Source organism: Furipterus horrens, unplaced genomic scaffold (assembly GCF_987537825.1).
Source record: "Furipterus horrens unplaced genomic scaffold, mFurHor1.1.pri manual_scaffold_3, whole genome shotgun sequence".
NCBI classification, from domain to species: domain Eukaryota; kingdom Metazoa; phylum Chordata; class Mammalia; order Chiroptera; family Furipteridae; genus Furipterus; species Furipterus horrens.
Window position 1 is genome coordinate 151,370,731 of NW_028327173.1, and position 26,937 is coordinate 151,397,667.

A 26,937-nucleotide genomic window follows, 5' to 3' on the forward strand; every position below is an offset into this window, starting at 1 on the left:
AACAAAAACATTTATATGGATTTCTCTTCTGGCTAAAAAGAGAAAGGAAGAGGTGGTTCCTGGTAGGATGGAGTGAAGGACTGAGCATAGTAGCCCTGGAGTCTGGAGTTGGTAACTGGGCTGGGGGAACTTGAAGATAAAGGTGGAAGGCTTACTTTGGAAATGCTTTGGGAATACTTCATCATAGACAGGAGTACTACATGAGAACTTGGAGAATTTGGGTCAGGTGCTAACTTTGCTATCCAGTCACTTGTGATTCCTAGCAGTATACTATTGCTGAGCTCATTTTCTTGTCTGTAAAAAGTGGAAAATAATATTTTCCCTACCTGTTTCATGGGGACACTATACGAATGAGATTTTGTATGTGAAAGTATTCCCTTACCTACTTTACTAGAGAGAGTTATTAAAGACCATGCCATCTGATCCAACCTGCAAAGGAAGGGTATGGGCAAACGCTGGTCTTCAAGAATCCTCCACTTGTAGCTGTTCCTTCTTAGGACTGCTAAACTCTAGTCCTCAGTTTATTAACTACATGTTCTGGCTCATTTAGATCTCTAGATCATCACCACACACGTTACTGTAATTATTACTTCATTTCTATCCTAAGCTGTTTTTGTGTCCATAGCACCTAACATTGTACTCATAGCAAGCAGAAACCCACAACTATGCATGGATTGTTATATGAAAATATTTTAATCATAGAGAGTTAATCTATAATTTTAAATTTCCCTCTAACAAACATTTCTGTTTCTTTAAGCTGGTGCATGAGGTCATTTCTAAGAAATTCTTAGTGGTGGGATCATTTTGTATCACGATGATTAGAGATTATTAATGCACTAAATGTCAGTTTATGTTTATACTAGACTAACTTTAAAGAACATAGTAACACTTATGAATTAAGCCAGGACAGAGAAGCAACTGCAGACAAAGTGACTCTTTTGTGGCCTCTAACAACTGGTGGCTTTAAACAATGAAAGCCATTGTGTAAGAGTTCCCTTTCAGGGTTATTGTGAGGATTAATTAGATTAAAATCTGCAGTACTTTGAATTTTTCTCAGAATTTCTTAATAAATAAAGATGGCAATAATTTTTTAGAAGTATTTTTGTATTGGTCCTCCCTGTAACAAGTTCACCACTATTTAACTCCCTATTTTCCCTGAAGCAAAAATTCCAAGATTAGGCCAACCTAAATTACCTTTAATGGTTTTAAACCTACTACCAGAGCACACATGACTGACGAATACTTAGTACCCTAATCACAAAGATCTTGGTGTGTGATTTACATGACACAACAATGCCTCATAATCACTCTGCACCATGGTAGTTAAATATAAATTACTGTAATTTTTACAACTGTTTTTTTATTGACCAACAAAGTTTTACTCTCCTCTTTGTTATTTATATTTTAATAACTCATATTCTGCTCATGTACAAATAGGGTTTAAGGCAGCTTTCCCTTTAGTAGTTCATTATCTCCAAACATTGTAAATGTTGAAAGTTCTACCTGACACCAGCTACCTGACTTAATCCTCATTGTATATGCACAGAAATACACTCAGACACCAGATAAAAGACAGGAGTCTTTGATCTAACTCTCCAATAGCTGTTGCCTTAGGAACTCCTTCCCCTCAGTCTCCTGATCTCTTCTGATCCTAACCCTTGACCCAGTGACTCACCCAGCCCATGCTGCCCCTTTCCTGACCCAGAAGGAGTGGCTCTGAATATTCTAAGTGGTGGGTGTGAGGCAGCAGATCCTCTGGAGCAGACCCAGGTGAGGTCTGGGGAACAGTAGGATAAGAGGCCCATTGTAAATGAGGAACCTGTCTGGCGGGTGACAAACTGTCCTGGTTTGCTTGGGACAGAGGGATTTCCAGGACATGGAAAATTCAGTTCACTAGGATGAGTTTACCTCTTAGCAAGAATAGATTGTAGCCCTGATACTGGCTGGGCAAGGGAGAGAATCTTTCCTGGGAAAGACCCCTTGTTCCTCTTGCATCCTGCAGCGAACTGGGCTGGGTGCTCTCAGAGAATTCTGTGGGCATGACTCCTATTACATTGAAATGGAAGAGGTCAAAAGTGTTCCAGAGGGAGGCCAGACACACCCAGGTGGTGCCTGAAGGACACAACCCTGTGAGAGTCATAGAGGTCCCAAGCGAGTTCTGTAACTTTGCAGGTCCAGTAACTACCCCTGAGGATCAGGCTGGGGAAATCAGTCCATGCCAAACTACTCCAAGAGGTTGAGTAAACTACTATGTCATTGATATATTAATTATCCTGGGGGCTACGCCTTTCCTGTTGCCCAGGATGCCCCCTTCACAGGACCAGTGATATGAGAAACCAAATTACCTTAGAACTAGAGCAAAGGTGACTGGGATTTTTAAATGACATTGTTCTGGCCTCATGGCCTCTTCCGGCCTTTCGTGCTTCTGTTTCTCTGCTAAGGTGCTCTTCCTCATCCTCAGGATCTGGTTAAGCCCTGTTCAACATTCAAACCCTGTAGATTCTGCCCAACTTTCTCCTTCTCTGCTGCTTCCTCCTCTTCCTCCCTCCTTCCCTTTTCCTTCCCCCTTCTCCTTTCTTTCTCCTTCCTTCCCCCCATTCCTTCTTTCTTTAGCAAATATCCAAATGCTTATCATATTCAGTTATGAAACTAGGCTATAGTGTTGAATAAGACAAAGTCTACATGATATCCCATCCTTCAGTAGTCCTGTATACACATTCCAAAGTCTAAATCTTTATTACTAATTTTTCTCTGGATTACATGAAGACTGTTATTATCTGTATCTATATATAGTTTTTAAGTGAAAGTGCAAAGCAGTATAGCCTTTCTTCTAGTTGTATTATAGTCTAGTCTTCCTGAAATTATTCCTTAGGCCCAATCAGTTGAAATCTACAGATAACCAGCTTCATCCATTTGTATTGATTTTTATAGTCTAGGGCAGTAAATTCACTTAATATTACTCTAGCTGCCTTTGGTCCTCCTAGTTGTGCTTCATTCTCACAGCTCAGAGCCTTGTCTTCATTTTATAAATAGTTTGGATATTTTTATCACAAAGTGCATTACTTGGCACTTGTTCCCACTAAAGCTCATTTGTCAGTTGTCTGATCACATGGTCAGATTTATAGGCTCTTCTGACTAGCTCAGCAAACTTTTTCTATAAAGGGCCATATGATAATATCAGTTTTACAGCAATACCCTGGTGTGAGTTGCAGTTACTCAACTCTGCTGTTGTGTTGTGAAAGCAGCCATATATGATAGTAAGTAATGAATATGGCTGTGATCCCATAAAACCTTATTTATGGACCCTGAAATGTTAATATCATAAAATTTTTATATTTCATAAATATTTGCTTCCTTTAGATTTTCCCCCCTAACCATTAAAAAAAAAAAAAAAAAAAAAAAGTAAAAATCACCCTTAGCTTGTGGCTGCACAAAAACAGGCACGGGCTGGACTTGGGTCGACGGCTATAGTTTGCTGACCCTGGTCTAGAACCATCTTAGTTGGATGTGTTGTTCAGATTTTAATGCATTTACTCCTTCAGATCATGTGCATACCTCTTAGTGAGCTTTGCACTAGCATGGGGGCTTGAAGCTCTTTACTTGGTTCCATGAATCCTTGCTTCCTAACATACTATTAAGGCAGCTGTAGTTAGACATCCCAACTGTCCTCATAAAGGTGAGGTGTAGCTGGGGACCCACAGCCCACCAGAGGGCTCTGCTTTGTGGCTGCCCACACCTCCCAGTGGATCCTGTAAAAATACCTTGGGCTTTTCAGAATGGAAATTTGACTGTGTCTTCACCCTGTCCCTCACTTGAGCTGAAGCCACTATGAACTTGCATTGTTTGGGGCTCTGACCTCAACCATTGTATATGCAGTTGCCTCATTTAAAATACCTTTCTTTACCACTCCTTTACCTAGTTAATTCTAGGTAAATTCTAGAGCCACTCCCTCATGGCACCCATTGTACCACAAGTCTAGAGGAGTCCATTTGTTACATGCACTCATGTCTCACTTTGTAATTTTATTTTTATTAGTGGCATTATTTGACTAAAGGCTGCCTCTAACTCCCTGTTAGGTCCTACATTCCATGTGAGTAGGAGACTGTATCTTTGTTGGTCACTGTATCTCCTGCACCTGGCCCTGTGCCTGGCACACAGTAGATGCTCAATTGACATTTGTTGAGTGGAGGAATTGGAGCCACTAGACCTCAGCCTATTGGCTAAGGCATTACTGTGACAGCCCTCTCCCCTTACTAGCAGAGGGAACTTAGATGAATTATATGATCTTTTTGAGCCTCGGTTTCCTCCTCTGTAGAATGGAGGTAATAACTACTATAATTGGGTTATGGCGACTTAAATGAGATAATGTGCCTGGCATGTGACTTGCTCCAGTCACTGTTAGATTAATGTTAGTTCCCCTTTCCCCCTGTTCTCATTGGTGTCAAGTCCATGGCCTAAGGCCTAACTACCACTTACCCAGATTCCTTAAGCACACAGGACTCCACCTTCCTGAGAACTGTACTGTTTCTTCAGAGAAATCCAGGGTTAGCAATGTGACTACCATGCCCTTCATACACTTGCTGCCTTCCCTAAGGCTGTCACTTGGGTCCTCTAGTTCTCCCTGTCACGAGCATATGTTTGTGATATAGTCTTTCCTATAAGTCAACAGGGCAGCTGCTTGGCTAGCTGCCTGCTGCGCAGCCTGATGCCAAGGAATAGACAAGAGTCATACACAGTAACTATGCTATTCACTTGGGTTTTATTGATGCAGTTTCACTCAAAGAAGAACATCAATATGCATTAATATCCTAGTCACACTCTAACAACCTAAGAGAATTGTAACACACAAACACACAGTAATCGAAGGGGGATAACGAACCTGACTCCCAGAGTCTCAGTCTGCAGGTCCGGCAAAAAGCACGGTGGGCAGAGGAATTGGCAGCGTCTTTCAAGGAAAGATTTCTGGAGCCAGGTGGACATCAGAGCAGATGAAGTCCTCAGTCCAGCAGGGCAGAGCCCCCAGTGGCCAATCCCAAGGGAGATCAGCATGGCATGGAGCAGCACTCTGACATGTGGAGCTCGACTGCCTCAGCAGTGGTCTGGAACCTGCCTCAGTTATACCTTGAAAATGGTGTACTCCATCCTTCTGGGTCTCTTCGATAAACACCTTGGCACCCCTGATGCCAAGTGTGGAATTTGTCCAGGAACCTATGGGTGGTACATGGCTGTTCTGTTTGACACCCCTGCTGACAAGAGTGGAATTTCCCCAGGAGCCTATCCATGGGTGGTCCTGCTTTGCAGACATGGCCATTCTGATCACACGTGCAGATATCTTAGCTGTGTCTCCTTGCCAGACATGTCTGTTCTGATCACATGGGTAGATATCTTATGTGTGTCCCCTTGCCAGATGTGTCTAGAGTGACTTAGGTAGTTTTCCTCTTGAATCAGTGTCATGCTGACTGAAAGCCATTTTAGTTGACACAGGTGACTCCACTTTGTTTTATATACTTTATGCTATCTTGATCAGACCAATGCCATTTTATTGGTCCTGCTCTCCACAGTGCCCCCCACCCCTGCCACTGGAATCAACAGGCGCTACCCACTGTATTTCCTTCTGAGCTAGTTCCTGATTCTTACAAAATGTTCCAGTCTCAAGCAACTTTTATTTCAGCCTTTCTTTGGAAACCTGGCAAAGGTTTTTGTAAGGTCTCAAGGTGGATAATATTAAACAGTGTCTTTATGTACATGGTATTTGCTCCTCAAAATTTGATTTGTCAAGTTTTTCTCTTTCAAGATACCATTTTGCCATCCTTCTCAATTTAATTTTAAGTGTTTAGCCTGCCCATTTCACAAGTAAACATAACTTTCCATGTTCCTTCCAGAGATTTCTTTTGTAAAAACAGTTCTTAAAGATTTTATATATTTATTTTTAAAGAGAGGGGAAGAGGAGGAGAAAGAGAGGGAGGGAAACATTGATGTATGAGAGATACATCTATCCATTGCCTTTCATGCACCACCACAGGGGACCTGGCCCACAACCCAGGCATGTGCCCTGGCTGGGAAATGAACCAGCGACCTTTCAGTTTGCAGGCCAGTGCTCAATCCACTGAGCCACACCAGCCAGGGCTGGAGATTTCTTAATGATAATAAATACTGTGTAATAAAAATTATAATATTTTGAGCATATAACAAATGGACTGTTCATATACATTAGTTAATTAATCTTTATAACAACACTGCATGGTAGACACTGTTACTCCCATTCATACATGGGAAAATTAAATTTTAAAAACAATTTGTTTAAATTTACACAACTAGAAACTGTGGACTAAAGATTTGCATTAAGGTTTGTCCCAGCCAAGTGCCTGTCATCTTTCCACTCTGACATTTTCCTTATTCTTCTGCTTAGTGGTTGGTGATGGTGTTGGGAAGGTGTGTGCGTTTCACCTCTCACTTTTCTAATCTGGGTGAACATCCAGTTGTTATTACTGGTTACCCACTTTGGAGAATGATTCCTCAATGTCATAGTTGAGTTCCATGAGAACTCAGGTGGGTCCTGAAGTATTACTTTTTCATCCAAATCACTCATTTATCCATCTATTCATCTACCCACCCATCCATCCACCCAATATTTCTGAACAGGCTGTGTTCAGGTTGCTATACCACAGACTAGGTGGCATATAAACAACAGAAATTTATTTCTTATAGCTCTGGATGCTTAGAAGTCCCAAGATCAAGCAAGTCACCAGCATTGTTGTATTCTGGTGAGAACCCTCTTCCTTATTCATCACCAGCACCTTCTTACTATGTTCTCACATGGTGGAAGGGACTAGGGAGCTCTTTGGGGTCTTTTTTATAAGGTACTGACCCCATTTGTGATGGGTCTACCCTCATGACCTAATCACCTTCCAATGGCTCTACCTTCAAACACCATCACATTGGGTATTAAGATTCTAACATGTGAATTTGAGGAGGAAAGAAACATTTAGACCATAGCAGATGCTGTATACCAGACACTATGCAATGTACTGTACACATTAGGCCAAAGAAATGTAATGTGTTCTTAGTTTTTAAAATTAAAACATTGGGGAATTAGTGGAGGAGGCATTTGGGATGGTGTATGTAGGTAGGGAAGATGGAGAGAAAGGAAGAAAAAGAGAAGGACTTCCTATGAAATCACTACCCTGGGCCTGTGGTCAGGAGGAGGACATTGGGTATGATGTGGAAGCCAGGGGTAGATTAATGAGGTTCTTATATACTGAAATAGAAGTGATGACTTGAGACCAGCTGAATTTTGCCATCTAGTTTTCAGTTTCCTTCTGCACAAGCTGGTACTTTACTAGCTTTCTGATGTTCTCATTTTGCTCCTTTTCAAGTCAGCATAGATATTACCTTTGCATTTTTGTTTCTTTGTGTAGGTAGCATCGCCACTTGCAGCCTACCAGAATTGCTACAGTGACTGACTGTTTTACTGTGCAGAAAGGGTTACTTCACTTAGTTTTTTTAGTGTGTTCATGTGTGTTCACAGTGAGGGCGTGTGTACACAAGTATGTGCAGACTTATTCATGTGAGAAGCTCAGGGACCTGGATTGTTGTACTTCAGTTATTAAAGTCATGTTCAGACAAAGGGATCCTGGTGACTAGAAGAGTCCTCACAGTGGCATTTACCTCAGTGAATTCACTGTGCATCAAGAGTCAGAAAATTGACTTTGTAGGCATCCTGAGAATGCATTCATCTCCCATTAACTTGGCTCACAGAAACTAATAAATACAGAAAGGAATATTGTGGGTATGTAAGAAAGTATAGATATGTTTTAGAGATTCATAGTGAAGTAAGAGAGGATGAAATGACTAGGGTTTAGCATTTGCTTTAAAATATTTTAGTTTTTAGTAAGGCAAAATCTTTACTGTGGGAAAATCTTGATAATGATTGGATCTGGTTAATGGGTATTTTATACTATTCGTTATACATTATATATGTTATATATATATTCATTATACTCTTTTCTTTACTTCTATGTGTTTGAAATTTTTCATAATATAAAATTTAAAAATATAAAGAAAATGACAGCAACTTAGAGAGAGAAATAAAAATAGGTAGCCTGGATATTCAAGTTGCCTTAACCAGGAATACAACATGGAAAGCTAATTTGATTTAAAACTGCTGTGTACACCTGAATCCTAGCAAGGGGAGTTAGCGATAGGTTCTGAGCTTAATGGCTCCATGGTCTGGGGTCATTTCCACCAAGATTCACTTCTTGTGGGACTTGGCAGAGCTCCCATTCCTCAGACTTATTTGGAAAGACTTTAGCTTTCTCTAAGCTGCCTTAGGCTGGATAGAAACTCAATATTCTGGCTCTTAGTCCAGTGCTCCTGTAGGATTTTATCTGTGACTAAATCCAGAATATCACCTCACTACTATATTGCTATGATTACTGCTATTTTTGCAACATACCAATGTGTTACGCAGAAGATTACTGTTCTATTAACAGTACAAAATGACTAAACCATTTCTGTTTCTACATCTTTCTCTGAAAACAATTGATTAGATTTCCACTTACTAAATTACAACTCCAATAAAGTCCCACCTCCCTAATAATACTCCCAGAGTATCTTGGAGTACCCTCAAACTTTGTTTACTCACAGCTTCCTACTTTACTCTGACAGATAACTGATTCTTTCCTTTGCATTGAACTTTTGCTGGAATCACTCTCAGAGGATGGCTTATTCTCTCATTTTAAGTCTGAGTGGACCTTACACTTGTTCCCTCCCCATCCAGCCATATCTCTGATGGAACTTGCCATTATTCAGCACATAGCACAGTTAAAGCTTGATCTGCCCAAGACCTCCAGAACAAGGCTATAGTCTGACAAAATCAGACTACTTACTGACTCACAGCAAGAGGGTGCACTCTAGAACTATGAAGTGCTATCCTTAACAGGAGACCATTAGCCACTGTATTCTATGGACATGTTTAGATTAATTACAGAACAAACATTCCTCATGTGTCCACTGATGAGTTAGTGCAAGAGAACTCATTTTTAGAGAATGAAAACTCACTTCAAGGGAGCAGATGAGGACTCTGGAGGCTTCTGTCTCTGAGCTCTCCCATATGACTCTTGTACTCCTGGACTGTAGTAGTTGCCCAGAGCAATGACGTAGTTGCCCAGAGCAATGACATAATCCTGTCTGTAGCCAGGAGCTCCTCTCTTCCCTTCTGCTCTCTGTCCCAGGATCTAGTTCCAGGAACCATCTCAAAGACTTAAGACATCTGATACCTATACCCATCGGCTTCTCCCATTGCACTCCCTGTCTCCAAGTCAGGCACTTAAATCCTACTCAGGTGTGGCTGGGGAAGGGGGTGATGGTGTCTCTCTTGCTGCCACCAGTGGCTACAGGCATCTGTTTCTCCTGCTTCCAGTTTCTGGGTTTGCTTTAGAAGCTCTGCACTATTGCTTCAGCTCACACTCCTGCTGGCACCCTCATCCTATCAGATCTTGTAGGGTTGAAATCTGAGGAGCAGCAGGGTACCATGAGGATTCCTGATGCCGAGGTTTGGCCTCTCTGTCCAACTCTCTGTTTGGCCAGCACCAGCTCCAGGAATGACAGAGATGGCTAAAGGAAAAGGCACTAATGATACCCCTGTGGTTTACTGGTTGTTTTTAAAGGCTTGATTTGATTTTCTTTCAGATCGGTGAGATAGTTATTATTCCTATTTGATGAGATAAGAAACTAGGGTAACATGAAGTTAGGTAATGTGTTTATTATAGTCACTAAGTTAATTGGCAGCAGGACCATGATATGAACTGAGGTATTCCTTCTCCTGGAGAAATTTATCTGTAGGTAAATCCAAGCTATTACTAAACTATATTTCTATAACTAAAATCTTATTTGTAGCAGCCACAAAAGATGACTAATTATTAGCAGCAGACTGAGACTGTTCAATAGCCAAATGCCATATTTCATTTTTATCTATATGTTCAATTTATTAATTTAAACCAGACATTCCAAAAATTTTACCACGAGCAGTCAAGAGATAACATCTATAGTTGACAAATTAAGAAAAAGAAATATAAATACATCACATACAGTTTCAGTGGCAATCAACAGTAGAACTTAAAACAGAAACTGTTCATAAAACCTGTGACTAATGGGTGTGGGAGTGGTGGGGTTGGTGGGGATGGGTGGTGGAAGATTTTTGTTTCCCATTTTAGACACTTCTGTACAGTCTGGATTTTAAAAACATGGGCAAGTATTACATCTACAAATTAAGACAAGTTTTAAAATATAAGAGAGAAGTAAAGTTAAAAGTATTCATCGAGTTCTTAAATAGTCAATAGAAAAAATTAAGTACATCTATACAGATTTTAAGTAAGAAAAACAAATTGCAGAATGCTATTATATAGTTAGGATAATACCATTTGTTTCGTGTGTGTGTGTGTGTGTGTGTGTGTGTGTGTATAGGTATATCAGTATATATGTGTACTAAACTGGGAGGATATCAAAGTGGAGAAAAGAGAGATTTTATTATTTATTATATATTTTTATGTCTCTCTATACTGTTTGATTTTTTTCTAGGAGCATGCATTGAACATAAAGGTGTATGGAATATTCTGCAGGTTCAAAGTTGAAGTGATTTTGAATGTTTCTCTTTCTTTTCTTTGCCATGGAAGAGCCAAGTGTGATAGTATTGTGTTATGTACTAGGGTCAGGATCTTACACTGACTTATAGTGAGGAAATTCACTGGTTCTCAGCTCCTTAGTATTATTACAAAAGGGAAGTTTGTGCATTGAGTTGCTCCACTATCGTGACTATATATCACCACAGAGCTGACCAAAAGTCTGATTCATGTTTCTTTTTACGTTGCTAGATTTCCTTCTTCTGCTTGGTTTTGAGCAGATGTCACCAAGGGTATGTGGGATTCAGATCCCCATATTCAGTACCTGATGATTCAAGGTCTCTGTCTCTTTCTTTGGAGGCCTTACTAACCCTGATACTTGTTCGAATACTTTTAGCAATTCAGTTTTTTTTGTATTTTACTTTATTGTGGAAAGAACACAACATGAGATTTACCTGCTTAACAAAATTTTAAGTGAACAATACAGTATTGTTGACTATGGGTACAATATTGTACAGCAAATCTCTAGAACTTACCTACCTTTTGTTTTTAATGAGAGAAGTTAAATTTATACACACCTTAAGATAACTTATGAAATTTGTAGTAAAAAGAATGAATTCCACATATTACAGAGATTTTGCTAATATATAAACTGCCAGTCCATTTAAATTTGGCATATTCAATCTACTTAATTGATTTATTTAAACAGTGGTTTTTCTAACAGAATTCAGTTATATGAGTGATGTAGTTATGCCCTTGACAAAGATGACAAGAGTGGTATTATTATGACTGAGAAAGTAGAATATATTTCCTGATATCTTAGTGTTCTGGCTTATCAACATTCTGCCCTGTCCAGTCAGGTTAGGCAGATGTAATGGAAGGCATGCTGGGTTGACACATATTTTCATCACAAAAGCCTTCTGGTAGGCCCTCTTCATCTTCATCAGGAAAAATATGTAAGGAATGGAAAATTTTTACAGAAATCCTTATCTGAAGGCAGTTTAGAATCTCTGGTATTTATTGAACAATTTTTATGTCCAGGTATGGAGCCATTTACATAGATTATATTGTCCTTTGTGTTCATACTTTCTGTGTGTATGCTGCCCTATCTATGCTTCTCATTTTCACAGGCATTTTAGTTTCAGGCTAGACTCTGCCAACATCACAGGTTGAAACAGCCCCAGGTCTCCTGTGGGTTTTTGTTTGACCATAAGTAGCAGGCTGGCCTTTAAATTCCCATCTTTTCATGATGCCTTGAGAACTTCTACTAATAGTTTTTTGCTGTGACATTCACATGCTGTCCTGGGTGACAATGAACAGCAAAAAGAGGAATCCTGGCTTTATTGCAACATTATCTGTTATAGATTTTAACTTTTTGTTTTGGAGGCAATTTGTTCTCCATAAAATTCCAATATAGATATAGCTATTTAGTAAGTGGGATTGCTGGATATTATGGTAGTTCTAGTTTTAAGTTTTTGAGGAACTCCCATACTCTTTTCCTTAGCAATTGTACCATTTTGCATTCCCACCAACACTGTGCAAGAGTTCCAATTTCTCTACAATCTTGCCAAATACTTGTTGGCCTTTATTATGTTGAGGGACTCTCCTTCTATCCCTACTTTGTTGAGAGCATTTTTGGTTTTGTCATGAAAAGGTGTTGAATTTTGTCTAATGATTTTTCTGCATCTATTGATCATACAATTTTTATTTTATATTCTGTTAATGGGGTGTATCTCATTAATTGATTTTCATATGTTGAACCATCCTTGCATCACAGGGACAGATCCCATTTGATCATGGTATGTGATCTTTTTAATGTGCTGTTGGATTCAGTTTGCTAGTATTTTGTTGAGAATTTTTGTACCTATATTTATCAGGGATATTGGCCTGTAATTTTGTTTTCTTGTGGTGACTTTGTTTTCAGGGTACTATTGGCCTCATAGAATGAATTTGGAAGCACCCCCTTTTCTTTAATTTTTTTTGGAAGAATTTGAAAAGGATTGACATTAATTCTTCAAATGTTTGGCAGAATTCACCAGGTAACCATCTGATCCTGGGGTTTTCTTTGTTAGGAGAGTTTTGATAACTGACTCAATATCCATACTAGTTATAGATCTTTTCTGACTTTCTATTTCTTCATACTTTAGTCTTAGTAGGTTGTAAACTATTTCTTTTAGTTTATACAGTTTGTTGATATGTAAGTGTTCCTGAAAGCCTCTTAGGATTTTTTAAAAAATTTCTATGACATCAATTGTAAAATCTCTTCTTTCAGTTCTGATTTTATTTGTGTATTCCTTTTTACCTTACTGACTCTAAGGGTTTGTGATTTTCTTTATATTTTTAAAATATTTACTCTTAGTTTTGTTGATTTTTTTCTATTTTCTTTTTCTATTTCATTTATCTCTGCTTTAATTTTTTAAATTTCCATCCTTTTATTAACTTTGGATGAGTTTTTCCTAGTTTGAAGTATAAAATTATGTTGTTTATTTGAGATCTTCTTTTTTAATGTAGGCGTTTATTGCCCTTTTAGTACTGCTTTGGTACTAAGTACTGACTGCAGAATAAGTATTGGAATGTTGTGTTTTCATTTTTGTTTGTCTTGAGGTTCTTTCTAATTTCATTTTTTGATTTATTCTTTGACCAAATGGTTGTTCAGGAGTGTGTTTAATTTCTGCATATTTTTGATTTTTCCAGTTTTCCCTTATTGTTGATTTCTAATTTTATTCCATTGTGGTCGGAAAATATACTTGGTATGATTTCAATCATTTAAAATTTGTTAAGATTTGTTTTGTGACCTAGCATGTGACCTCTTCCTGGAGAAAGAGCAGTGTATCCTTGAGAAGGACATGTGTTCTGCTGTTGGATGGACTGTTCTGTATGTGTCTATTAGGTCAGTTTGATCTATGGTGTTATTAAATTCTCTGTTTCCTTGTTGATCTTCTGTTAGGATGCTCTATTATTGAAGGTGGGAAACTGAAGTCTTCTACTATTACTGTATTGCTGTCTATTTCTCCATTCAGTTCTGTCAGCTTGCTTGACATATTTAAGTGCGCTGATGTTGGGTACATATATATTTATTGTTGTTATATCTTCCTGGTGAATTGACATTTCCTCATTAAAATGTCCTTCTTTTTTTTCTGTGATAGTTTTCCATTTAAGGTCTATTTTTTTCTGAGGTACTCATAAATATAATGACCCCTGATTTCCAAAAATCCTGATGTTATGTAAGAAGTCCATCTACCCAGAGGCCACCATGCTAGAGAAGCCATGTATAGATGCTCTAGTCAGCAGTTCCCACTTACCTTGGTCTTCTAGCCAAGATACTAGACATATGCATGAAACCATCTTGGACCCTCCAGAACACTCCATCTGCCAGATGAACACCATATGTCCTCCATTAATAGAACAGATTTCTCCAGGTGAGTGCTGCTTAAATTTATGACTCATAAAATGGTTTGGAGGTAGTTTGTTACACAGCCATCAGTAACTAGAACAGGAACCTTTGACTCCTGTGACCCCCATTTCAGATTAAGCCCAATTATGGACCAAGTTTATGCTCCTTTCTCTCTCTCTCTCTGCATTGAAATTTAGATATTAAAATGTAATGATCCTTTTGATTAACAGTATACATATATTCTTACCTAGTTGTGATCCATTTATGCCTATTACTTTCTTCTCCTTTCTAATTTAATTTTATTTGGTATTTTCATTATATCAATAAGTACCTGGTTTGTTTTAAAGAGCTATATCATATTCTAGATGTCATCATAGGTATAACATCTCTGTTTTGTTGGGTTTTGAGAGTCCTCCTCTCCTTCCTTGGGGCATATAGCTTGCAGTTAGATGAGACCTTCTGGCTGAGTTCTGGCCAATATAATATTAAAGAGTGTTATGCACTGCCCTGGCTTGTGTGGCTCAGTGGATTGAATGCTGGACTGTGAGCTGAAGGGTCACTCGTTTGATTCCTGGTCAGGGCACATGCCTGGGTTGCAGGCCAGGTCCCTGATCGGCGCTGTGTGAGAGGCAACCAATTGATGTAGCTCTCACATATTGCTGTCTCTCACCCTCCCTTTCTCCCTCCCTACCCCCTCTCTAAAATAAAATAAATAAAATATTTTTTAAAAAGTGATATGTGTCTTTTCCAGGTCTGCCCCATAAAAAGTGCAAGTAAAAATAAGATTAACCATATAACACAGTGCCTGTCATATACGAAGTGCTCAACAAGTATCAGTTTTCTTTTTTAAAAACATCATTCTAACTTTCTACTATTCTTGATAGCTGGGTAATGATAAAGATTTCCAAAGGGGGATCCTTAGCTTTAACTCTTTCCCCAAATAGGTGGCACCAGAACTTCCTTGCTGTCATCTTGCTGAGGAACTTCCATGCACTAAGGCTATTGAGTCAACAACATTCTCCACAAAAAAAATTGTATAAGAATACTAATAGATATTCATCATTTCTCTTAGGTATATACCTAGAAATGGATTTGGTGGGTTAAGGGATCTATGATAGAAACTACCATTTTCTATCATAGATCCTGTATATCATTTTATGTCTCCATGAGAAAAGTATGGAAGATCACTCCTCATCCTCACCAACATTTGCTATTGTCAGGTTTTTCATTTAATTTTGATGAATTCCAATTTACCTATTTTTTAAACTTGTGTTTGCTGTCCTATCTAAGAAATCAGTGCCTAAGCCAAAATCACAAATATTTTAACCTATGTTTCCTTCTAAGAGTTCCATAGCTATAGCTCTTACATACAGACCTATAATACACTTTGAGTTTGTATTTCCCTGATGACTAATAATTGCCCTAGAAAAGTTCCTTCTTGTCCATTCTAGCCAGTCCCTGTTCTTACCCCTTAGAACTAACTACTGTTTTTATTATTTTCCACCATAGACCAGTCTTTTCTGTTCTAGAACTTTATGTAAAAGGAATGACACAGTATACATTCTTTAGTATAGGTGTCTTTTATTTAGCATACTGTTTTTGAGATTTAGCCATGTTATTATGTCAGTTGTTTGTTCCTTTCAGAAGAAATTTTTACTGCAAAGATTTGTATTTATTTCAACTTATTTTTTCATGTAATTTCTATGTGAAAAATTCTAGCTTACTAGCATTTTTTTTTTTTTTTTACATTTCTTATCTAATTGCTAATTCCTTTAGTTTTAGGTGCAGTTTCAAGTCTGTCCAGTTTTGGATCTCTTAACTTTTTGCTTATCTCTGGTTTTATCATGCCATGTAGTTGTCTTCTTAGAATCATCAAGGGTCATTTTCTTCTACATTGTCATCTGTTAACTAACTTGCTTATTTAAGTGTGCATTTTTCTAAATATCCTATTTTTCCTGCCTTAGATCATATTCTTGCTGTTAAGTTGTTCAAATACACAGTTTAGAATTCATACTAGTTTCTGAAAAATTTGGGAGAATTACTTATGCATAGTATTTAAAAAAACACTCTAGATATACAAGGAACCTGATTCCCTCTCTGCTCTCTGCCTTTGACTTTGTGGGTTAGTCTGGAAGCATTAATTGAAAAGGTCTGCATTTGCCTCTGGTTGCCCAAAAGAATAGAAATGCACAAAGAAGCCAAAGTGAGCGTGTGCTGTTCTGAAGAATCACTTCCATGCAGTCTTCAGATACTAGGTTCCATTAGAAAGTCAATACTCCCTCTATGTTAGCCCTGCTGCCAATAACTAATGCTGCTGATGAAGAGTGAGTTTGTGGTGCAGCCTGTCCACCATTTCTACCTTTCTTTACTCTGCACTCTCTGTCTTCTGGTTCCTGTCTTTTCTGACCTTTCTATTATTTTCCCAAATAAAGCCTACCTTACTCAGAAGTATCGAGTTAATTCCCATCAGTACTCTGTTTGCTGGCTGCTCCTCTGGCTTTATTTCTTCACACAGCTTCTACTTGCCTGTCCCCCAGCTCTTAGTTAGGGTTCAACCAGAGAAACAGAACAAGTAGGAGATATAGTTTAAGAGATTTATTGCACAGAACGGGCTTGAATGATTGTGGTAGCTGGCAGGGCACACTGGCAGAGCTGGCCATCAGAAAGAGCAGCGTGAGACTCTCCAGCACCAGCTGAAGCTGTTATTCACAGAGGAATTTCTTCAGAGAAGCCTCAATTCTACTCTTAAAACCTTTTAAAGATTGAACCAATCACACCTAGATTATTCAGGATAATATCTCTTCAAGTCAATTGATTATTGATATAATTCACATCTACAAAATACCTTTACTATAGCAAGTAAATGAGTATTTGATTGAGTAACTGGGGACAATAATCTATCTGAGTTGACATGTAAAACAAACCATCACACTGCATTTCCTTTAGGACTTGGCATTTACATACTGGTGTAATTGGTAACTAAAATGTTAACTGAGTAGAGCTAAATGCTTCCCAGGGATATTTTCATTTTATGAAGAGATCTTCAAGATTTCTCCCCTTTTCTTTCTCCTTCTCCTTCCCTTTCTCTAAGACGAAATAAGTAACATAAAATCTTAAAAAAAAGAAAAAGAAATCTTCAAGAAACAATGGAATGAAGCAATGCTAAAATAAAAATAGCTAAAGAATGTATGAATGGGCGTGGGGTAGGCATAGGAATGAAAACCACCACTTATTGAAAAGGCCGGGACTGACCACAGGTATGCTCACTCCTCATTATCCTACATCTCTCCTTCAATTTCCTGGTGTACCAATCATTCCTAATCTTTTATTTTTATCTTCACATATTCTTCGAACACCCTTACCGAAGTATCTACCCAACACGTCCCCAACAGGCCTCCAGGTTTTCTTCCATGAATATACCTTGAGATCTATACCTAACATGTACATTTGGGCTTCCCTCACCCCCACAGCACTGGTCACATATTTATGGACCACACTTTTCTCCCATGTTTAATGTGTCCCCTAAAGCTCTCTAGGAGCCTTTACAAAATTATAGGAGACTCCTTTAATTTAAAGGCCAAATTACTTATTCATCTATCAAGTTTACCTAGGGTGTTGGCAGTGGGTATATATAAAAGAAACAGATTCAGTTCCTAGGTCAGAGGACCCTGGCTTTTAGTGTGGGGGAAATAATGAAGCAAGCCCAGAGTAGAGGAAGGAACATTAATTATGATTGAGAAGTTTGAGATTTTATTTTTAGTCCTCTCCTTCCTGTTAAAGGCCAGGATCCTATAGTGGCCTTTACCTTGTAAGACAATATGAACCCATTACCTGTAATCCACCCCTGTCTCCCCTCCTGGCCACCAGACTAATTACTAGGGTTCAGTAACAATATAACCTAGCATTTTCTTTAGCTGCTAAAGGAAGAAATGAACCATATACTAAAAGAGTTGCAGGGTCTAGCCAATATGTAATAGCAGGAGCTGAGGGAGTATATATGGGACTGGATCCTAAAGATCCTGAATAATGGCAGTGAGATACAACATTGGGTAAAGAATAATTTATGGATATGAGAGCATTTTCTGCAACACAGGACTTAACCCCCAGGAAAATAGTGTTAACTTGCTGCAGGAAACTTTTAAAGGTGAAATAGAACATTCAGACTGCTTTGGAATATAGTGAGGGATCAAAAGGCTCAGAAATATGTATACTCCAGAATGAATATATGTCTGAAAAATTTATCTTCTGACTATGTTCTGCAGAAGAATCCAGACAATGCCTCAATTTCTGACATAATAAGGAATGTGCTGGTAAAAGGGACACCAGAATCACTGAGTGCCTGTCTTCAATGATTGTGTCTATTAGTAGTGACTATCTTCCATAGGACAGGGCTACAGAGGTAAGTCATGATGTTATAAGGTTGAGCTTTTCTCCCATAGTCATGGAGATGATAGGATCTGAAACTAACAGGGACCAAGAGGTAGTGTTACAGAGTGGGGGTGTCCAAAAATCTCCAGAGCCTGCAGGTTGGAGGATGGGGAAAGGAAACAGCTATTAAGATGACTTCACATGCCTGTGGCTAGTGGCTAGTGTCTTTGTTACACAAATGGTTTTGATACTTCCAAGACTCCAAGAAGATGGGAGGGGTTTAGGATCATAGAATGGTACAGAAAGAGCATACAGAGCCTGCACAAGGTTCTGTGAATGGTCAGAACTCATTACCACACCCACTGCATCAGAGGACACAGTCAGGGATTTAAATATAGATGGCAGACATTTTAGTTAAGGTTCTCCATGCGGTTTTAAGGTGCGAGTTCTCCATGTGGTTTTGAGAAGGGAGAATGCCATGCGGCTTTGAAAGGGCAAAGGGAGAACCATGCGAGATCCAGTGCAACATGGCACATGTTTTCCCGGACTGTTATACGGAGTCTGATTACATTGTACCCCAGATCCAGAAGGAGACAGCTGACAGATAAGGGATGGGGAACTTCTGGGCATGTTTTTGGCTTCTAGCTTTTTGGGGAGTAAAGGAAGTGCTGGGTCCCGGGGGAGAACAGGGCTCTGAGCTGAAGTGCTCACTGTCCTCCCCAGGTTGGAATATTGTAAATAAAGACCTGTTTTCCTCAACACTAGTTGTTGGGTTTTACACCAAGGTGACACATGAAAGAACCCCCTTTCGTTCTGTAACAGTAGGACTAAAATCATCAGAAGCAAAGTGGATGCAATTATAATAAGAAGAAAGGAAGAATGGCCCTCAGGGGAGTCTGACCCAGAGAGCTATGAAAATGGCCAAGAGATTCTGTGTCTATGAGCTAATATGAATGGACAACTAATAAGAGTTTTGAATATTGCTCAACCTATAAAATAAAAATAAATCAAGAATGGGTGATCAGGAGGGTGAGGGCCACTATCTAAATAAAAAAGTCATGATGACTTGCCCACTTTCTGTATCTGAGTCAGTTTTCAGATTCAGAGCCCAATAGGTGAAATCTGCTGTGTCAGGTGTATCCTTGCCAGAGATTACCATGGTCTCTGGAACAGACTGTTGATATGATGAAGGTATTCTTTTTAATTTTGGTAAGAACAGAGAATAAGAAGCAGTTTGTGTTCCTGTGGGATGGACACAACAGTATACACTTATGTCGTTGTTCTAGGGCTATCTTAACTTTCCATCCTCTGAAATAATATAGGCCAAAGGGATCTGGATCACCTGAGATGCAGAATATAACATTGTGTTATTATATTTATGATTTCATTAGATTGGATGGACAAGACGTAACAAGTATGTTGGTGACTTTAGAAAGATACCTGTGCTCCGGCAGGTGGGAGGTAAATCCTATGAAGATTCAGTGGCCTACAACATCAGTGATGTGTTTAGAGGTCCAGTGGTCTGGGCATACCAGGACATTCCTCGCAGGGCAGATTATTGCAACTAACCACCCACCACTAAGAAGGAAGCACAACACCTCATACATTTCTTTAGGTTCTGGAGGCAACATATTTCACATTTCAGCCCATTTACTGAGTAACATAGAAGGAAGGCTTCCTTCTCCTTTACTCTCCCCCTGCCAGCCTGCTAACCTCCAGTCTCACCACTGGTCAAATCCAGCTGGAATCCTGCTGACACAAGGACTAGGGAGCATGGCCCCTGTGATTGGGCATAACAGGGAAAAGTGAGAAATGGGTCTGAGGGCAACCGAGACTGGCAAAATCCTGCAGTAGTCACTGACAGTAAGGAATTAGTTCCATTAGGTTTATGATGAAATATAGACAGAGTATATTTATCTCTTTAAGTAAATTAAATCAGAGTCTATTTTGCATTCCCCCTCCCCCTGGAAATACATAATAGACACTTTTCCAAAACCTTAAAAAGAAGAATGTCATTCTAAAATCTTTAGCTGTGTTAAAAGATAAACTGAGGTGTGGGGGAGGAAAAATAATTTCCCTTCCTTCTAAATTCTTCTGGCTAGCCTAACAATCAAGTTGATAGGAGATAGAGTAACAGGAGAAAATAAACAAATAGATTAAGTATGTACATATGAGGATTCATAAGAACAGGAGACCTCAGGACAAATCCAGCAGTTGTGGCTTATATGCCATCTTGAACTATGGAGAAAGAGGGGTGGGGTGGGACTTCAAAGGGCAGGAAGGCAATTCACATGGAGATGGAAAAATAAATGTTGGGTAAATAAATGTGTTTGCTGGACCATCTTAAATAATAGACACTGGGAGGACTTTGACCAAATGGGCCTGGCTAGTTCCCTCCCTGTCTATCAAATCTAGTTTATATTAAACTATACTTATCTGCGATGACAGCTTCTTTCCTGGAGCAGGTCTTCTGTCAATTCTTTTAGGCACTTAGGGGGAAGGTCAAAGGTTTTTCCTGAGTTTTTTATTCCTTAAAAATAAACAGTTTAAAATAAGGAAAAAGGAAAACTGAGGACTGGAATAATTTATGCTACACATAGGCAATAAAATCTCACTTTCTACATCACATAGAAGAGAATAAAGTAATAATGGTTGGTGCCCTCTTTGATATTTACAACAGTAAGATTAACAAATGAATATTGTGAAAACCCTAAAATGGAAGAATCAATGTCTTTTGAACCACCATAAGAATATGAAAAAAGGATTTTAAGATGTAAAGTTCTTGAAACAACTCAACATCAAGAAAACAAACAATCCAATTTAAAAATGGGCAAAAGACCTGAATAGATGCTTCTCCAAAGAGGACATACAGATGGCCAATAGACATAGGAAAAGCTGCTCAACATCACTAATCATCAGGGAAATGCAAGTTAAAACCACGATGAGATATCACCTCACACCTGTCAGAATGGCCATCATCAACAAATTAACAAGTGCTGGCGAGGATGTGGAGAAAAGGGAACATTCATGCACTATTGGTGGCAATGCAGACTGATGCAGCCACTGTGAAAAACAGTATGGAGTTACCTCAAAAAATTAAAAATGGAACTGCCTTATGACCCAGTGATTCCACTTCTGGGAAATTATCTGAAGAAACCCGAAACACTGATTTGAAAGAATAGATGGAGCACTATTTACAATAGCTAAGATTTGAAAGCAGCCCAAGTGCCCATCAGTACATGAGAGAATAAAAAAGCTGTGGTACATTTTCATAATGGAATATTACTCGGCTGTAAAAAAAGAAGGAAATCTTACCTTTGCAACAGTATGAAGGATCTAAAGGGTATTATGCTAAGTAAAATAAGCCAGTCAGAGAAAAACAAACAGCATATGATTTCACTTATATGTGGAATCTAATGAACAAAATAAACTATCAAACAAAATAGAAACAGACTCATACATACAGAGGACACACTGACAGCTGTCAGGTGGGTGGGGTGGGGACTGGGTAAAATAGGTGAAGGAATTAAGCAAAAAGTAAAATAATCCTCATAGACAGATGTCAATATGGTGATTACCAGAGGGAAGCAGGGTGGAGGGAGGTAAGAAGGGCAAAGGTATAAATGGTGATGAAAGATGACTAGACTATGGGTGCTGATGTACAATACAATATACAGATGACATATTATAGAATTATGCACTTGAAGCCTATTTAATAACCAATGTATTCCCAATAAATTTATTAAAATATATATTAAGATGTAAAGTTATTTGAATCAATAAAAATTTTGCCACTAGTTCTAATAATAGTCCAGAAGCACTGATAATATTTCTAATGACTGCCACTCAATATCATGAATATTTGTTTACTCATGAATAATATCACAAGTCAGACATTACAATGCTAAAAAGAAGAAGAAAGGAAGATACCTCATTCTCCATCTCACCACATTCCCCCAGTAAAAGCAAAACATTGAAAGTGGTGTGATGGGAGAGAAAGCCTTGCTGTTGGTGATGTACTCTGTACTTCAGGACTTATCTCCTAACTCTGCAAGTCTGGAACTTCAGTTGCTAGTTTAGTGACTAGAGATTTACCACGAAAACACAACCTTATTATAGGACATTGATTTGTACGAAAGAAGTGAGTTTGTAATAAAACATATAATTGCCAATCTCTCTGATATTTATTTAAATCATTTAGTCTCTCTTATGTCACCATGGAACTCTACTTAAGAAATAAATTATGGTTGAAAAGTTATTTAAGAAGTGTAAAGTCTAGTTTAAAAACTGTAGGGTAGGAATAAACTTTCCTCTGCCTTTTTAGGTTCTGCTGGCTCTTGTAATGATAAAATTGACATGAGACAGATTAACAAGAGAAAATAACCAAATTTAATTACACGTGTACCTATGGGAGTGGCACATACATGAGAGGTTCAGGGACAGAAATGGAAAATGAGGCAAATATAACATTTCAAGCTAATGATGATGTAAGTCACTTTGGGGCCTCAGAGGAGAGGATGATTCCATTTGCAAGATGATAGGAAGGGCAGATGTTTGGTAATTAGAAGTTTGCCCTGCCCTATAGATAGATTATAAAAAGTTATTTCTGGTGATGACTTTTATTATGGGCAAGGTCTCTAATTTAAAATCTGCAAGGGGTCAAAGTTTTGTTTCAAAATAATTCACATGCCAAAGTGCCTGTTCTGAATCCCTTCAAACCCAAATGAGGTTGGTGAACATGTGTAACCGAGGCACTAATAACAGAAATAATATTTCTTCTGGCACATAGTAAGTACTTAGTTAGGGGCTGCTATTGTTTACAATAGTGCTTCAAAGCTTACAGATCCTTTTCATATGTTCTATCAAGTCTCTGATTCTCACAAGAACTATGTCAAGTAATGGGTCTTGTTTTATACCTGTTTTACTGATAGAGAAAACAGCAGCTCAGAGAGATTAAATGACTTGACTGAAATCTCCTAACTGACACAGTTGACATCTGTTGCTTTGGTTGGAACAATTTCCTTCCTCCTTTTGGTAACAGAACTCTGATTTTCCTTTAAAGATCTACCCTGTGCCTTTGTATAACTCCTAGCAGGACTGTCAAATGAAGAGACTCAAGCTCTCTCTGTTAACATGTGACCCACACTGGCTCATCAGAACCCTCTATATCAGTGGTTCTCAACCTTCCTAATGCCACGACCCTTTAATACAGTTCCTCATGTTGTGGTGACCCCCAACCATAAAATTATTTTCATTGCTACTTCATAACTGTAATTTTGCTACTGCTATGAATCATAATGTAAATATCTGATATGCAGGATGTATTTTCATTGTTACAAATTGAACATAATTAAAGCATACTGATTAATCACAAAAACAATATGTAATTATATATGTGTTTTCCGATGGTCTTACGTGACCCCTGTGAAGGGGTCATTCGACCCCCAAAGGGGTCGCGACCCACAGGTTGAGAACCACTGTTCTATATCCTTTTGATGCAGAGACTTGTGTACAGGTAGGCATGTGACTCAAGTAATTTGAGGTTTTATTTTAAAAGAGATGTAAGTAAATTAATTCTAGGAGTAAGTTGGTTTCACTTGGGAGCTGTAAGGACAAGCTATTTTCCAAAGTGAGAAAGAGCTGCTGTAGTGAAGCCAACACAGAGGAAAGCCTAGTAGAGAATGAGAAGTGAGAGAGTGAGAGGGAGGGAGAGAGGGAGGGAAGGAGAGAGGGAGTGAGAGAAAAAGAGAGCAATACAGAGAGAGGAAGAGAAACAGTCTTATTTCTTTTGAGAAAATGGGTATTATTATGCCTGAAGCCAGAACAACTCTTAGATTTTCAAGTTTAGTGAGTCAGTAAATTCCTTGTTTTGTTTAGGTATATTTGGACTTCTTCACTTGCAACTGAAGAACCCTAAAGAGTAAATGTCTTAGCTATTATTGAAACTTGTCTTTTGACATCAAAGACTTGACTATTTCCACTGCTGCAGCCTTCAGAAAGGAGCCCCTACAATAAATGTCAAAACTGATGAGGCACCTTCATGGGAGATTAGAGAACCAGTCTTCTTTTTATGAAGACACATTATTTTAGGTTCCCTTCAAGTTTTCAGTTTAAAAATTCTGTCAAGAGAATGAGAAGACAAGCCAAAGACTTGGGGAAAATATTTATTTGCAAAAGACACACCTCATAAAAAGTTATTATCCAAAAATATACAAAGAACTCTTAAAACTCAAGATGAAAACAAACACCTTGATTAAAAAACAGACAATCTAAACAGACATCTCACCAAAGAAGATATACAGATGACAAATAAGCATGGAAAAGATGTTCTACATCATATGTCATTAGGAAATACAAAGTAAAGAAACTGTGAGATACCACTCTAGAACACTGACAACACCAAACGCATGGGAGGATGTGGAACAACAGGAACTTTCATTCATTGCCGGTGGAAATGCAAAATGGTACAGACACTTTGGAAGACAGTTGGGTGGTTTCTTACAAAACTACATCTACTTTTACCGTATAATCCAACAATCTTGCCACTAGGTATTTACCTAAAGGAGTTGAAGAATTGTTCTGCACAAAAATTTGTGCATGGATGTTTATAGCAACTTTATTCATAACTTGGAAGCAGCTAAGATGGCCTTCAGTAGTGAAAGGATAAAGAAACTGTGGCACCTTCAAGCAATGCAATAATACTCTATGCCAAGAGGAAACCAGCCATCAAGCCATGAAAAGCCATGAAGGAACCTTCAATGTATATTACCAAGTGAAAGAAGCCAATCTGAAAAGGCTATAGAGTGTATGATTCCAAATATATGACATTCTAGAGAAGGCAAAACTATGGAGTAAAAACATGAGTGATTTCTAGGGCTTAGTGGGACAGAGGGATGAATAAGCAGTGCACAGAGGACTTTTTTAGGGCACCAATAATACTCTGTGATGCTATAGTGGTGAATACCTGTCATTATACCTTTATCCGGTCTCATAGAACATACAACATGAATAGTGAACCCTAATGTAAATGATTATAACGTGTCAATGTAGGTTCATGAATGGTAACAAATGCATCACTCTGGTGAGGAATGTTGACAATGGGAGAGGCTGTGCATGCATGAGGGTAGGAGGTATATAGAAAGCCTCTGTACCTTCCCCTCGGTTTTGCTGTGAACACTTAAAAAAATAGTCTATTGAAAATTTTCAAAAACCATAGCTTTTGACCTCTGCATATATTTACAGACTTTTTGGTGGCAAGGCTTAGGAGAATGTATTGGTGAAATATTCCATGTAAAAATGGTTTTTACATACTGCAAGGAAGGAATGATGGAAAGTGTAGTGAAGTTGCATTGGATGGAACTATTTCAGAAATTTGCTAATGTGAAAGAAGATTTCTTATGTGAATATAAGAGAAAAGTGGTTAAAATTCCTTGAGGGTCATTTTCAGATTGATTAACCACTGGCAAAGTGATAAACTGTTTTTCTTTAGTACTCCAACTTCTCTGATTTTCTACCTTCAGTTCCCTTCCTTCTTTTTGTATTGTTTTGCAAGCACAGCACCCTATATGAATGTGTGCTAATTTTCAACACTTTAATTCATCAGGAGCATTAGTCATGGACTGTAACATCTTTCTTCTGCATATCTTTTTCCATTCTCCTTCCCTGCAGTTCCTGGTCCCTACATCCTTCTCACTCAAGTCTTTTTGTGCCCCTACTATTCTTGTTTTTGGAAAAGGATGGAGAGAGATAAAGTGGATGGGGGAAAATGAACCCTGTAAGAGGGGTAGGCCAAACTTGGAGTAATTTTATCAAATCTTAGCAGGTTCTAAATATAGGACATCCTCATTAATAAAAGGAACAGAAGATATTCATGTATTAACATATTTCTCTCTACTTGAATCTCGCTCCTACCTACTTCATTTTGGTTAGCAAAAATAAAGGATACAGGAATGTTTAAGGAAAACAGCAAAACTGAAAGGTGGATAAGTGGTTTTGATGTATTTATTACATTATATTTGCTCTCTCTTTTTTGGATTTCAAGGTCCTTGGAATCTAGTGGACTTATCTTCATTTTTTGATGAATATACACAGTGTTTAACTCTTTCTGAATATCATTAATTTGGGTTAACTTCTTCGGAGCTGTATGATTACATTTTGTGTTAGCAATCTTTTGTCTTCTTAAGTTCTTTTGGTCTAAAGACTATATAACACCTTTCTCCATTAAGTTCTTTTACTAGCTACATAATCTGTGCTATTCTTGTCTTATCCAAAAGATAGTTAGCATCCTGAGGTCCTTGAGTCTGAAGTAAACTTTTGCTACTTATGATATTTTTCCTGTTGAAGGCTTTACTAATTTTTCTCTGCATAGTACATTTGACCTGTCCTTCAAAGTACAGTTTAAGTTCATTTACTCTATTAAGTTTTTAAAATTTCTCCAGTTACTTTCAGTTGTGCACTACATAATTGTACATGTGAGATGGGCTGGAATAATTCCCCCCTTCCCATGAAAGCGTCCACTTTAAATTCCCTTGGATCTGTGAATGTTACTTTATATGG

General features: G+C 38.3%; 1 pseudogene; it reads right to left on the bottom strand.

Annotated features, from left to right (window-relative positions):
* Positions 1-11,480: 11,480 nt before the first annotated feature.
* Positions 11,481-12,021, bottom strand: LOC150016426 (large ribosomal subunit protein uL3m pseudogene; annotated as a pseudogene).
* Between the last annotated feature and the right edge of the window lie 14,916 nt (positions 12,022-26,937).